This window comes from Schistocerca serialis, chromosome 6, assembly GCF_023864345.2.
Source record: "Schistocerca serialis cubense isolate TAMUIC-IGC-003099 chromosome 6, iqSchSeri2.2, whole genome shotgun sequence".
Lineage (NCBI taxonomy): Eukaryota > Metazoa > Arthropoda > Insecta > Orthoptera > Acrididae > Schistocerca > Schistocerca serialis.
The window spans coordinates 607,055,691-607,071,269 of NC_064643.1; the positions used below are offsets into that span (position 1 = coordinate 607,055,691).

General features: G+C 40.2%; 1 protein-coding gene across 1 annotated transcript in view; it reads right to left on the reverse strand.

Annotated features, from left to right (window-relative positions):
* Positions 1 to 15,579, reverse strand: part of LOC126484643 (receptor-type tyrosine-protein phosphatase kappa) — a 707,160-nt gene that overhangs the window by 21,487 nt on the left and 670,094 nt on the right. The window lies entirely within an intron of this gene.

Below are 15,579 nucleotides of genomic sequence, written 5' to 3' on the forward strand. Positions count from 1 at the left end.
TAGTATAGATAGATTTGTGTGGGGATTCCACCAGATGCATTTTTGCTTAACATATTATACACACATGGAGTACAAAAGCCTTCAGCTCCAGACATTGACAATGTTCAAGGTGACTGCATGTCTCCATCTGCTAGGGCAGCTCACTTATGCTTTGGCATTGAGGCTTGGGAGAGCCTTGGGTGTCTCAGAGAAAAGGGGATGCTGACAAGAGTGTAAATTACCAAACAGCTGAAGATCATATTGGAGAACTGTCATTCTGTCATTTCGCTATCGAATGTCAAAGCATCTTACACATACATGATATGATCTATTATGAGTTGCAACTTATGAGCAATTTGCATCACCTGTCACTGTAAAAGTACATGTACAGTGGAAATGTTAATGTTATCACAGAGAAGCAATGTTGCAAACTGATTACATCATTTCAGTAGCTTAAATATATCAGAGCTCTTTTTCAGTACCCACCATAACTGCAAAGGAGAAGCAGTCACATGGCATGGTTTAGTGTCACAGTGTAACAAAATCTACTACAGCACTTAACTTTGAGAACAGCAACTGAAAATTATTTGGAAGGTAAAGTTGACACACATGCAATCGGATGACAGACTGCGTATGGAGTGTATCACACCATAACCAACCATCATGGATACACATCATTTTACAGTGCCGGATGTGAATTAGAGGTGCTAAAAGAAGAAAACGTTCATGAAATTATTTTAGGATACTGGAGACTGAAGAAGTGTTAACTATTATAAAGAGTTGGGTGAAGGAGGTTAGTTGAGCACAGCAACAGGGTCAACAGCGACAGATATTTGCGTGCTTAACCCTTTAACTGCTCTGGACATGTTAACGCACGCACCTTTGTACCTCTCCCTGTGTGCTCTGAACGTGTTTACGCGTGCCACCAGTCCTCCTTAACTGGTACTATGAATGTTCAGAGTACCAGTTAAGAGGACTGGTGGCCCGCATAAACACTTTCAGAGCACACAGGGACAGGTGCAAAGACACGCACGTTAACACGTTCAGAGCAGTTAAAGAGTTAAGTAACATTTGGCACATCTGTGAAGAAGACTCTCACTGGTGACATGGGAGAATTCTGTGTGGTAATTTCAAGACTACAGTTGCAGCAGTGATCTCCAATGGCATCCCTGCAGCAGATGGTGAGCACAAAAACAGTTCAGCTCCTCTTTCAAGTGCAGCAGCTGGTCAGCTGGCTACGAGGTGAATATGCAGAGGATCATCGGTACATTACCTAGCCTATGTGGAATGCAGACTGCTGTGCACCCAGTTAGGTGAGCTGTAAACAGCCCCAAACTGAGACTCATTTTATTAATAGTTCATTTTGTGTAGTTTTAAGGACTCATTTCCCTGGATCTGAGTAGCCAATTCAGAATCTAGTAACATTGTTTAAATACGAATGAGCATATTCCTATCACTGTTGAAGTTGTATGACTCTTTCGGCTAGGAAGATGGAAGTATTAATGGCCCTCATATAGACTCAAAAGTGCCTGGAGTGTACTGATTACATTGTATTATTATAATTTAAATATACAGAAAGAGACAAGCAATTTTTTTTAAAGCTTTGTTTCTTGTAGATCCCAGAGTGGATCAAGGGAAATGCTTATTTAATACCGACATATTATGGAAATTCAAATCCCCAGAGGAATCTGTGACCTTTGAAGATTCAGCAGATTGACAGCCACCACATATCCGAATTAACTGTTTCAGTATTTCACATTTCATTTCCTCTCGAACAGTTTCTTCTACCCTTTCCATCCCGTGCTGTGTAACCTAAATCTATCTTCCACAATGTTAGACTAGTCACGTCCCACTACAGGAAGACTTAAAATAGTTCTCTCATTGATATAAGAAATGGATAAGGAAATATGAAGGGCATCCAATAAAACATTACACACAGTTAATCATGTAGAAATAACTTTATTGACATTATACAATACTTCTACTACTTTTCTACATGGGTGCTATGTTTTTTCAAGCATTTTTTGTACCGTGACACGAGTTTTTCCAAACCAGTGTTGTACCAGGTCAGGATCTGTGCTCATCTTGTGGAGTACACAAGCAGTCATCACAAGAAAATGTCATGGATTTTTGATTCACAAAGTTATCTTCCTTCATGACAACGTTCATTTTCACACAGCTTGAATGACCCAGGTAGAGGTCAGAAGATCCAACTAAAGTGTTCCCACATTCTCCATATTCACCTAATGTTGCCCGAAGTGATTTTCACATGTTCCCCAAGCTCGAAGGTCATCTTGGAAGTAATCACGTCAACACTGATGATGAAGTCACATCAACAGTGAACAGCTAGTTACAGGTACAGGATATAATACAGGACCTGACCTCGTGCAACACTGATTTGAAAAACTTGTGTCATATTACCAAAAATGCTAGGAAATAAATGGCAACTATGTAGAAAAGTAACAGAAGCACTGAACAATGTCAATAAAATTATTTCAACATCATAAACTGTGTGTATTTTTTTTAATAAAGTAGTTAAACTTGCTTAGTGGACACCTCTCATATGAACACAACCCATCCCATAACTGTTATGGTATATAATGACACAGGATAGGCATATACATGACATATTAATTATCCTACACTATGATGCATTATCATGGAGGATGGCAGAGAGAGTGGCAACAGAATAACTTACTTGTAAGGAAGACAGCTGAATGAATTACAAATGTGTTGTCACTCCATACCTTCATGCTCACCATATGAAAGGAGCCTCCTCGAAGATCATGACAGTAACCGGGCGTACCCTGGGCAACATTAGGTTTTTGCTTAATGGCAAATTCTTTCAACATCAAGACACCACCAAATGGCTTTTATCAAAGTCAACTTCGATGATATCCATGAACATTGAAGGGCTCTCATATGGAAAAGAGGTATTACTCACTGAAGCATGAAAAAGACACAACTGTGATCCCTTACTAGTTCAAGAGACCCACAGTGGCCCCAACAATAGGAGACCAAAGATCCACGGAATGGAATTAGTAACTGAAAGACCACATAGGTAATACGGCAGCACACTCTTTGCCAAAACTGAATTAGACATTATATGTGCAGAACTGACATCCCAAGAAGACATTGAAATCTTGACTGTAGAGATACAATCCTGTACAAATTCACTGAAAAGAGAGGCCAGATTCAATGAACTGTCAAACTTTGAGTTACAACCAACAAAATTAGTAATGGGTGATTTCAGCTGCCTTAGCTCAGCCTGAAAGTACAGGTACACAGACAAAACCAGAGAGGATCTTGAAAGCTGGGCAGACTCAACTGGACTGAAATTAATTCAGAATACCAAACTTCCATCTTCCTTTAACAGCAGCAGGTGAAACCACAGATACTATCCTGATAACATCTTCAACAGTGAACACATTGCACATCAAACCAGGAAGGATGCAGGAACCCCTCCCATGTACACAACATTAAGCCATAATATGTCTGGTAGAAGAAGTTGTTAAACAAGCAACCACCCAATTCAAAAGGTGCTTTAATTTTAAATGTTCCTAGTGGGACAAATTCACTGAAGAACTTGACAAAGAGGTGCAGAACCTAAACGTGATCCCCAAAACAAACATGAAACTCAAAGGTTCTCCTGGAACATTACCTATAGCTTTTTGAGAGAAACCCATGTTCAGAAGAAACAAGTGTGGCGGGACAAAAACTCCTACAGGCCATATTAGACTCGAGAAGAGCAAAATGATGTAACTTAATCACAAATCTAAATATGAAACATAATAGCTGAAAGGCCTGGCAATTTCTTAAAAACATCAATAATAACCCACCAACTAACACTCGGAATCCATGTAAGGTCACACCAAATCAAATAGCACATCAGCTCCTACTCAATGGCAAAAACAACAGCAAACATACAAGAAAGAAGCTTTAGAGAGTCACTCAATGAGAAGACCATCTAGGCCAGTGGTTGTCAAAGCTTTTTGCTCAAGAGCCAGTATTAAAATTGAGGGATGACACCTTGGGCCACATATGTACCAATCTTATTATTAATTGGTAAGCTATGCAAATTGGTATGTTGCAATCTTTCGGTAGATTAGTTGTGGTCATGGTGTGATAAGTTGGCAGCTGGCCCCCATGTAGTGATCGTTAAAAATCAGCACCATTCAGACCACTTCGTGTCAATTGTTCTCTATTTCAGATTGTTGCACCCTCAGCGACCCCAAAGTCGTAGCACAGCTTTGCATAACTAAGTCTTGTGTTGTCTGTGTGAACGGCTGGTTAATTGGTTAATAAAAGTAATGGTACTTTTGTTTTAAAGCATTATTCAATATGAGACAATATGACATATGATTTGAATGTCAGTTTTCTTCTACTCATTGCACTGTATGATAAGATCTTTAATATAATGTTCCTTGCTGCACGCAAGTATCACATTTGAAGATGACTGTCTCTATAACGTGCATTCACAAATCCATGTTACTTCCGTCTCAAAATTCATAACACAGACTCTGATCGCTACGAGACTTGATTCGGGCTGCAGTTTGATGACCGCTGATCTAGGCACAACCATTACCCTGGAAGAATTAGAAGACTCCATCTCTCTAATGAAGAATAGTAAAGCTGCTGCTGCTGGACTAGATGATCTATGCCCAGAGCAAATAAAAATGTTCATACCTGCTACCGACAGTGGTTATTAGCTATGACGAACAAATGGGTCCTTGACATGAAAAGCCCCAAGATCTGGCAGAAGACAAATATAGTAGCTATATCAAAACATGGAGAGAACCACACAGATCCCAAAAATTTTTGACCATTTCCCTCTTCTGCCAGATCCATTAAGTCCTAGAAAGAACGACTCAACCGCATCTCCATACATGTAGACCAGAATATTATTAAAGAGCAAGCAGGGTTCCACCCAGGAAGGTCACACTGTGAACAAATTTTGAACCTCACACAGCACATAGAAGATGGCTATGAATGGAAACAAATGACAGGTACAGTTTTTATTATCATCATTAACCATAATAAGTTAATATCAAATATATAACCCACAAAGGATTATTGACTGGTGCAATTCAACCAGTGCCTGCTGCAGACAAAGAGGAGCTAACAGCAGACTCAGAAAAATGGACTACCCCAAGATAGTATCCTTGCCCCACTGATGTGCAATGTATACACCAGTAACCAGTCAATTAGTACAGATGCTCGCTCCTTCATCTACACAGATGATACAGTCATTGCTGCTCAGGGCAAAACATTTGAAGAGGTGGAAAGAAAACTGAGAACAGTGCTTGAGAATGTATCTGACTACTACGACAATAACAATCTCAAGCCAAACCCAGCAAAAACCCAAGTCTGTGCTTTTCACCAGCACAGTACAGAGGCCAGGAGAAAACTCAACATAACATGGAGGAGACAGCACCTCTCTCATTGCGACACACCAGAATATCTTGGAGTCAAACTTGACCACGCTCTCATCTTCAGGGATCACTTTTTGGACACAAAGATGAAAGTGAGTGTCAGGAACAATGTCACCCACAAGCTTACAAATAGTAGATGGGGAGACAACCCACAGTTCTCCGTAAGTCAGCTCTAGTGTTATGTTTCTCCTCAGCAGAGAACACAGTACCTGTATGATAAAAATCCACCCATGCAAAACAAGTAAATATGGTTCTGAATGAGACAGGATGCATCATAACAGGCTGCCTCCGCCCAACTCCCACAAACCAGCAGTACCAACTTATGGGCAAAGCCCCTCTAGACATCAGAAGGAGAAAAACAGCTGAAATCGAGAAACAAAAACAAGAAACAGAACCCTGGCATCCAATGTCTGGAACAACCCCACTAAGAAATAAAATAAAATAAAAAAATAAATAAAAAAAATCAACACAGTGTTTTCTACAGACAACTGATCCAACCCCTTCACCGCCTAAAGCACGATGAGAATTGTGGTGAAACTGGAACCAGGAAGACCAGGAAATAGCTCCAGGGTAGAACCTACAGTTGGCTTCAAACTTTCATACATGATGTGGAAAGCCTTGAATAGATTAAGAATGGATGTATCATGATGCAAAGTACACCTGAAGAAATGGGGCTCTATTAGTACAGACCAGCTCTGTGAATCTGGAGAACTGCAAGACCATAACACCTACTAGTCTGCAGGAAATTGGATGAACCTTGCATGATACAGGACCTAGTAACAGACAATGACAAGCTGCAATGTACTAGGCTTCGCATGGGATATAAAGATTGTAATTCCAGACAGAATCATACCATCTCTTTTAAATGAACAGTGTTTTCTGTGTTTCTGTATTTTACTTTATTTGATCTTCACTTCTCTCACTGCCGTGTATTGTATTGCTTTATGTTTTCTCTTTACTGTAACCTTAAAGATTTTGTAAAAGTGGTCTGGGATACAATAGATGAATAAATAAATACCGCAGGGGTATGTTAGCATCAATTTTTGGAGTCTGTATGGCTGAAACAAGCATAAGACCATTATGCAGGGTAATGCTGACCACACTACATCCTCTGGTGTCTTAATGAAGAACCCATCAGTGAGAATTCATCTTTGAGGATGTATCTTCTTTCTTTGTTTGATCCTAGCAAACCCATCCTTAGTTTTCATTTTTCTTAATTCTCTGACACGAGTATGTAATGTGTTGTTCCTCCTTCCACATTCACATGTTTCTATTGCTGAAACACTTCTTTTCCACAGAGAACTTCATGGTAATTAGAACCTACTAATACATAATAGCTTGGAGCAGTAACACACATTCACCAATGAAACAATTATGTAGTAAACTGACACAGACAACCTGTTTTATGGAAATACAGGTTAGCCATGTCACAAAGAATGGGGAATTGGATGGGAATGGAGACTATTTTTTAAGTGATGGGTAGTATCACACACTAACATGTAAGTGAAAAAACAGAGATAGTTTGGCAAGCAAATTATGGCTGCTGTAGCTGAGCATGTTATTTTCTCTGGAGAAAGAACACTAATGAGGTTTCCAAAAAATGAGGAATGAAAGTAATACAGAACACTCAAGTTATCTTTGAAGAGGGAGTGCTAGTGAATAAATGATTTGAAAAATCAAGAAAAAGACTAAAGTAATGTATTACATCTCTGGTCATACAGTCAAGGGACTAACTAGGTATTAAGTAAATGTGTCTTATCTTTTAAGAGAAAATTCAGAATTATTTTCAACAGAACTTGAGAATATAATAATATGAAGTGCAAGAACTTGTCAAAAGAAATGAAGAATAGAGTATATTATCACTTATTGCAAACTAAACTTTTGCATGGTTTTTGGTGCAGGCAGAATGTGATTGCTTTGATAATAAAGGAAGATAAATCATATAATCCATCGGTTGTGGGTAGATCCTGGGTGAACAATTAATTAACAAATAGTATTTATGGGAAGGTAATTTATAATACAGCAAGAAGCACAAGTAGAAGTTATAAAAGGAGGAGTCAGGAAATACATATTGGAGTGACTGGATAGAGTTAATACATTATGGGGATACTTTGTCATTGGGGGGTTTAAAGGTAAGGGTTAGAAGCCGTGCATGATGTTAAAAGATTTAAGATAGGGTGTATCCAATTTAGTGTAGTACTGGAGAGGTAGAAGGTAGGTAGACCCTTGGAATGAATGGTCAATGCCAGGGGTCAGGTGGATGCCCAGAATGAATGACCCACACCTCTTTTTTTGTAGAGGGGTGAATAGAGGGACAATAACATTGAAAAGATAATAAGGGATTTACATAGTATCTACCCACAATACAGGTGTAACCACAGCTTTTACAGATATAAGATGCTGTAGAGTGACTTAGTCAGTGTCAGGGTGTTTGCCAAAATAGGGCACTGATGATTCTTTGCATACACATTTCGTCACAAATTTGACTTACCACAGATCTGAGAAATGAACTTGTAGAAAGTGGTGTAAATGAAAATGTCAGCACTGATACCTTATGGTAAATTTAAAGCTAAACATTTTTTAAAATAAACTGGTGTAACTTATGCTCTCATACGAAATAATTCATGAGTGAAAGAGAAAGGCAGTTATGATACAACCTGATTAAACAGTTCAGTTATTTCTCATATTCTACATGGAACGGGAAGGGGGGGGGGAGATTTACATATCAATCTCATAGAAAGGGACCAATATCAATAAAACCGAAAATGGAAAAATCGTTTACTGCATTACGGAATGTACTGAATGAAGGAATATGGCATAAACAAATTTTTTGAACAAAGTACATTACGTGTAATTCTATTCTTTGTCCAAACAAGCTGAATTACGTATGAAGATTTATTTTCAAAAATAAGATTGGATGCTCTCTAAATGGACTTTAAGGACTGGAAATAATGTTAAGTGAAATGAAGAAAAAACCTACTGTTATTGAAAGAGTACATTTTTTAATGTTATGAGATGTTAGTTAACTAAACTGGATTACCTGACATCTGTCATTCTCAGTGAGGGGCTCTGCAGTGTAATATGGGATTCTATGGAATAATAAGTTACACTTCCATCCTCTTAGATTGACCAAAGATGTTTGTGGGAACTGAAAAATGAAGTTTAGGTAGTTTTTAAGGGCGAGGGAATTCATTGTGCACACTTTTGCTTAACATGCTATTTTTAGATGCAGATGGGGTGCGAATGCCTCCAGCTATGGACATTGACAAGGCATGATAGTGATTGCACATATCCACCTGCTTGGTAGGCTTGCTTATACTTTGGCATTGTAGCTTGATGGTACCTTGCAAGTCACGCAGGAAGGGGACACTGGTAAGAATGTAAATGACTAAACAGTTGAAAATCATACTTGACATCTGTCATTTTGTCATTTTGCTCTCGAATGTCAAAACATGTATATTCACATTACAGTCTGCTGTGAGATGCAACTCATGAGCAATCTGCATCATCTGCCATCGTAAAAATAAGAGTACAGTGGAAATTTTGCTGTTATAATGCAGAGGTGTTATCACAAATCTGATTACATCATTTCAGTTGCTTAAATAGATTGGAGTTCTCTTTCAGCACCCATCCCCAACTGTCAAGGAGAGGTCACACAGCATGGTTTAATCATACTGCATAGAAGGTCCACAACAGCAATTAATTTGAAGAATGTTAATCGAAAATTAGTTGGAAGATAAAGCTGACACACACACACACACACACACACACACACACACACACACACACACAGACAAAGCTGAGTGACATGTATGAGGTGTGCAATGTTACACCCCAGTATGGATGGATGAGAATCCTTTTGGAGTTTGGAAACAAGACATCAACAATAGTTTAGCACTAATGTATCAGATGGCATAATTGGAGACAGAGTAATTGACCCTCCTTTTTTTCCCCACAGAACACTGATTGGAGCATCACACAGTGTATTTTTAATGGAACATTAAATGTTTTGCGGGGAGATGTTGCACTACAGAATGAGTGGTTCACAATATGGCACCATCTCATTTTGCTCCGCACACAAGCACAATTTTAAATCAGCATGTCCCTAATAAATGGATAATTCCTGAGACAGCAACATCTTGGCATGATCCATCATCTAATCTCAATCACAGGAGTTTTATTTTGGAGGGGATTTAAAGGACACACTGCACTGAAGACCTATTACGAATATTGCCATTCTTCACCAGCATGTTCAGGAAGGATTTTAGCAGATGCTTGGAATATGCGAGCGAGTAAGACATTCTATGAAGTGGCATTTAGGTGCTTGTGTTAGAGATCATTTATGCATCAAGAAACAAAAATATCTGTAGAACCAAGATGGAAATCTGAAAACAAGAACACACATATGAAGCAAACATGTAACAAAAAAAAATGAAACCACATTGACTGTATGTACATATGAACATTTTCGCTTCCTTTCAAGTCCTCTGCCCATTTCCAGGAGTTTCCCATATATTCGTTAACCCCTTGTATAAACTTCCAGTGACCAGAAGTGAGGGAGGCACAAAACTGAGGGTTGACGAAGCATAGAGTGTGTCACTGATGGTGGTCAAACCTTATTGGGAGTTATAGGCTGACATAGTTGTTTAATCAAACAACTGAAAGTCTAGGTTGGAATATCAACAATTATGAAAAGGGTCTATCATCACTCATTGTACAGGTGACTCACTGAGTTGCAGAGAAGCACAAAGAAATGACTATTACAAACTAAGCTGTCAGCCAAAACCTTCTTCAAAAGAAGAAACACACACACACACACACTCACTCACACACACACACACACACACACACACACACACACACAGAGGCAAGAAAAAGCACATGACTGCTACCTCTAGCTGCTCTGACCAGAAAGCAATTTGAAATGCATCAATTGGGAGAGATAATCTGAAGTGGAGAGGGGAAGGGATAGCAGGGTACAGGTGGGAGAAGAGGAATCAGTGCAGCCTGGCACAGTGTGCAGGGACTAGAGATGGCAGAACAAGGCCACGAGGTACAATGTCAGGAAGCTGTGGGAGAAAGATTGGGGGAGGGGAGGTGAAAAAGAGGTGTGGGAGAACAAGATTAGAGAAGCAGAAAAGACCGGTGGGTGCGCTGGCAGAGAACAATCTATAGTGAGGGTGAGGGGATGTGAATCAGGAGGAAGAGAGAGGACAGAGGGGGCAGAAACAGTTGGGTGGAAGGTGTTGGGATGGTAGGTTGAGGTGGGGGCAATTTCAGGATTGAAAAATGTGTTTTAAGGGTAACTCCCATCTGCACAGCTCAGGAAAGCTGATGGTGGAAAGGAGGATGCAGATGGCTTGGATTGTGAACAAGCCTTTGAAATCAAGCATGTTATGTCCTAGGCCTTTCTTCCTGGCAGACAGCTGGTTGGTAGACATACCAATACAAAATGCTGAGCAATGATTGCAGCAGAGCTGGTTTATGACATGTCTGTTTTCACAGCTGGTGTGGTCTCTGATGGGGTAAGAGAAGCTTGTGACAGTACTGGAATAGGAAGTGCTGGGTAGATGGATTGGCAGGTCTTGCACTTTGGTCTTTTACAGGAATATGATCCCTGTGGTAAGGGGTTGGGACTGGGGGTGGCATAGGGATAAACTAGGATATTGTATAGGCTGGGTGGGCGATAACTTCAGGAAAGGCGGGAAGGATCTTGGGTAGAATTTCCCTAATTTCCAGGTATGATTAATGATTATCTGCCATCACTGCCTCAAATTAGGTGTATTCTACCCAAGATCTTCCCCACCCCTCTTAAAGTGGAGTTCCATTGCCCATCCAGTCTTCAAAACATCCTAACCCATCCCTATGCCACTTCCAATCCCATCCCCTTGCCACAGTGATCATATCCTTGTGGAAACCCAGTGCAAGACCTGTCCAATCACCCACCCAGCACTTCATATTCTAGTCCATTCACAGGCTTATCTTACCCCATCAGAGGTCAGGTCACCTGTTTAAGCAGCCATGTCATATACCAGCTCTGCTGCAATCATTTCTCAGTTTTCTATATTGGTATGACTACCAACAAGCTGTCTGCCGGGAAGAATGCTCAAGAGCAAAGTGGGCAATACTACGACACAATGTGCTCGATTTCAAAGTCTGCTTCAAAACCCAAGCCATCTGCATCCTCACCTCCACCATCAGCTTGCCAGAGTCACGCAGATAGGAGTTACCCTTAAAATACGTTTTTTGCTCCTGCAATAATCCCAGCATCATTTTACAGTCAACTCCTGTACCTTCTGCCCCACACACTCTACGCAACTGTTTCTGCACCCTCTATCCTGTTACCTCCTCACTATTTGCCTCCCCCTATCTTAATTGTCTGATGCTCTCAGCTAACGCACCTGTCAGTCTTTTCCCTTTTTCTACTCCTCTCCTTTCCATTTATATTTTTCCTTGCCTCTCCCTCCACCACAAGGTACTGATGACCCTGCAGTTTGGTCCCTTTACACCACAAACAACTCCCCCCCCCCCCTCCCAGTCACCAAACCTTGCACCTGGCAGCCTCAGTTTGCCAACTCTACTCCCTGCAATCTCCGCTAGAGTGTTTAATTTCTTAAAATTATAAAGAATATAAATACCAGTTGTGGAAACATAATTTATTTATCTTGTTGCAAATCGATTTTGGCTGATATCAGTCATCATCAGTGCATTTTTCTAACCAATACATGCCATAAGTAGAAGTACTGTCCTTGGCAGATTTCTGTCAAGAAGTCAAGGACAGTACTTCTACCTATGGCATGTATTGGTTAGAAAAATGCACCGATGATGACTGATTTCAGTCGAAATTGATTTGCAACAAGATAAATAAATTATGTTTACGCGACTGGTTGCTACATTCTTTATAATTTTATATTCCACGGTCGCTGCACAGAAAGGGAACCTTATGGAGCCCAACATTCAAAAGTGTCAATTCTTCTTCCCTCATCCATACTCTGCTATCCCTTTCTCCCTTCCCCATGCCCTCTCTAGACTGATGCTACCATTCAACAAGCTTTTGTTGCATTCTGGCCAATGTGGCTGGAGACAGCAATCTTGGGTATATGAGGTGTGCTTGCTTGTGTCAATGTGCAAGTGTTTTTCTTTTCTAAAGAAAGCTTTTGCCGAAAGCTTATATGTAACATACTTTTTGGCATCCCTGTCTGCAACTCAGTGTGTCACCTTTATAGCAAGTAGCAATCTACCCTCTTCATAATATTGTTGATATTCAAACTTGGACTTTCCATTGATTAATAAATGACCATTTCAGCTTATTACTCCAACAATATTCAACAACCACCACCAGTGGCATGCTCTGAGCTTTGTCAACCATCCTTATGATCTCAATGAAGGGTGAGACCTATAAGTAAATTATTCTTTGTCTATGACTTCAGATACGTCAATTTTCTTGGGTAACGTAACTAAAATATTTTTATTATTATGGATAGTGAAAAATGCTTATTCTCACTCACTCAGTCATCATCAGAATTTTATTATATACCTTTAGCGTCCATGCAGTACAATTATGGACATAAAATTCTGTGCCTTCCCCCTCCAGGACATGGACATGTCCATTCCTCTGGATTCACGGGGTATCGCTTCGCTCCAGTTGTGTTTTTACTTTTCCAGTCACTGGAACATTGTACAGGGTGTTAATAAATATATGGGCAACTGATTCGTAATATTGTTGATAGCCATTTAACTGGCATTTCCAAGAAAAATATATAAAATCACATAGCAAGTGACCCTGAATGGTGGATAAAAGTTTGATTTTTATAGTGACAATACTTCTAGGTTTAAATGTGATTACACAATGACGAAAAAAGCTCGTGCCACACCACTGTGTCATTGCTTGATACTGAGATGGCATGCAGAGCTATTCTACCTAACTTTATACATGATATTCTCAATGCATTTAAGATTATCAAGAATGGCCTCAGATCATGACTGAAAGAACAGAAGTTGATAATTCAATTTTGTGCAGATAATAAATTCAGAAAACGAATTCTTTAGAAGAAAATTTAATTGTAAGATCTTATTTACTAAATCTTTGTAATGTGTATTTAATTTTCTTACCCTTCTTATACAATTCTAATCTTTGCATTAATAATAAAACACAATGAACAAATTACATAGGCTCAAACATATTTTGTTAAAACCAAACAGAAGTAAAACAGTAATGAACTCTTGACCCATGATATTCTTCGCTCAATACTTGGTTGCACAGCCCTTTGTGTGCATTGCTGCAGCACACCTGAGTGGCAAGTCCACGAGTTTGGCCAATTGTGCCTCAGGAATCTTCTTCCACTGCTAACACAGTCTCTGCAGAAAGTCTCCTTGTTGGTGCAGTATTGTTGGTGAACAAGTCTATCCAGTTCACTCCTAACTGTTCTATGGGGTTTAAGCCTGGACTTTGGCTTTGCCATTGGAATACTTTCAGTTTGTGCTGCTTCAGAACTGGAATGAGATTTTCACTCTGCAGCGGAGTGTGCGCTGATATGAAACTTCCTGGCAGATCAAAACTGTGTGCCCGACCGAGACTCGAACTCAGGACCTTTGCCTTTCGCGGGCAAGTGCCCTACCATCTGAGCTACCGAAGCACGAAGCATGACTCACGCCCGGTACTCACAGCTTTACTTCTGCCAGTATCTCGTCTCCTACCTTCCAAACTTTACAGAAGCTCTCCTGCAAACCTTGTAGAACTAGCACTCCTGAAAGAAAGGATATTACAGAGACATGGCTTAGCCACAGCCTGGGGGAGGTTTCCAGAATGAAATTTTCACTCTGCAGCGGAGTGTGCACTGATGTGAAAGTAAAGCTGTGAGTACCAGGCGTGAGTCGTGCTTCGGTAGCTCAGATGGTAGAGCACTTGCCCGCAAAAGGTAAAGGTCCCGAGTTCGAGTCTCGGTCCGGCACACAGTTTTAATATGCCAGGAAGTTTCATATCAGCGCACACTCTGCTGCAGAGTGGAAATCTCATTCTGGAAACATCCCCCCGGCTGTGGCTAAGCCATGTCTCCACAATATCCTTTCTTTCAGGAGTGCTGCTTCAGAACTGTCTTCACATGGCCAGAAGTATGCTTTGGATTGCTTTCAAGCCAGAACTGCCAATTATTAGGCATGTTTTATCTTCTGTGACATATCATGTGGTCTGTTAATGTTTCCTCACACTTTGGACTATCCCTTACCCCACAAATTTTGATATTTTGTAAGAAACAGACCTACACTACAGAACTTCCTCCTCCATGCTCCAAGGTGGGTATTTGGCACTTTCTGTCATTACTTTAGTTTGTTGGCTATCGAACCTGCTGGATCCCATCTGGGGAGAAGAGATTAAACTTGCTTTCATCACTCCATAAAATTTTTGACCAGGCTTCAGTGGTTCACAATGTGCACTTCTTAGCAATCTACAGTGTGACCTTCTTATTTTTTGCACTATCATAAGTTTTTGAGAAGTTTGCCTGCCATTCGGATCTATAGCTGCTAAGTGATGTTTAGCTGCTGAAATATGGACCTTCACCCTGTGTTTTACCTGCAGATTATTATATATTGCCTGGGCTGGTTTTTTGGGGTCAGGTATGAGATGACACTATCTTCTTCTTGGCTTTCAGCCATCTATATTTCAAATGCGATTTATTTATGTGACCAGTTTCAATGTTTCACTATGCCATCTTCAGGTCCCCTGACTGACGTGTAGGAAGAATCCAACCTCATGTGTAGTGTTCTGAATAGGCGCCAGCATTCAGAAACTGGGATGCGTAGACCTCTTTTTCAACAATGCGATCTCTCTGTTCATCAAAGGGCTGTTGAAGGTGTTTCTGATTTTACAGTTTACTTTGGGCATTATTCTCTATCATCACCATTTTTTTCTGAAGACAGGCACAGACACTCACAAGCTGTTGTGAGATGCCAAACGCCTTTGCGATAAAGGACTGAGTTTGGCCTTGACTCAGTGCTCCTAAGACACCTTGTCTAAAATCTACTGGATATTGTTTACTTTTAGGCATAGCTGAAAGTAAGTAAAAGTATTCGAATTAGACCTGCTTCATGTAATTAGGTTTGTTGCACTCTTCCCATTTTACAAAATACTTACAAAACCCTTGAAAACAGTGTTTATGGCAAGGTCAAGCAA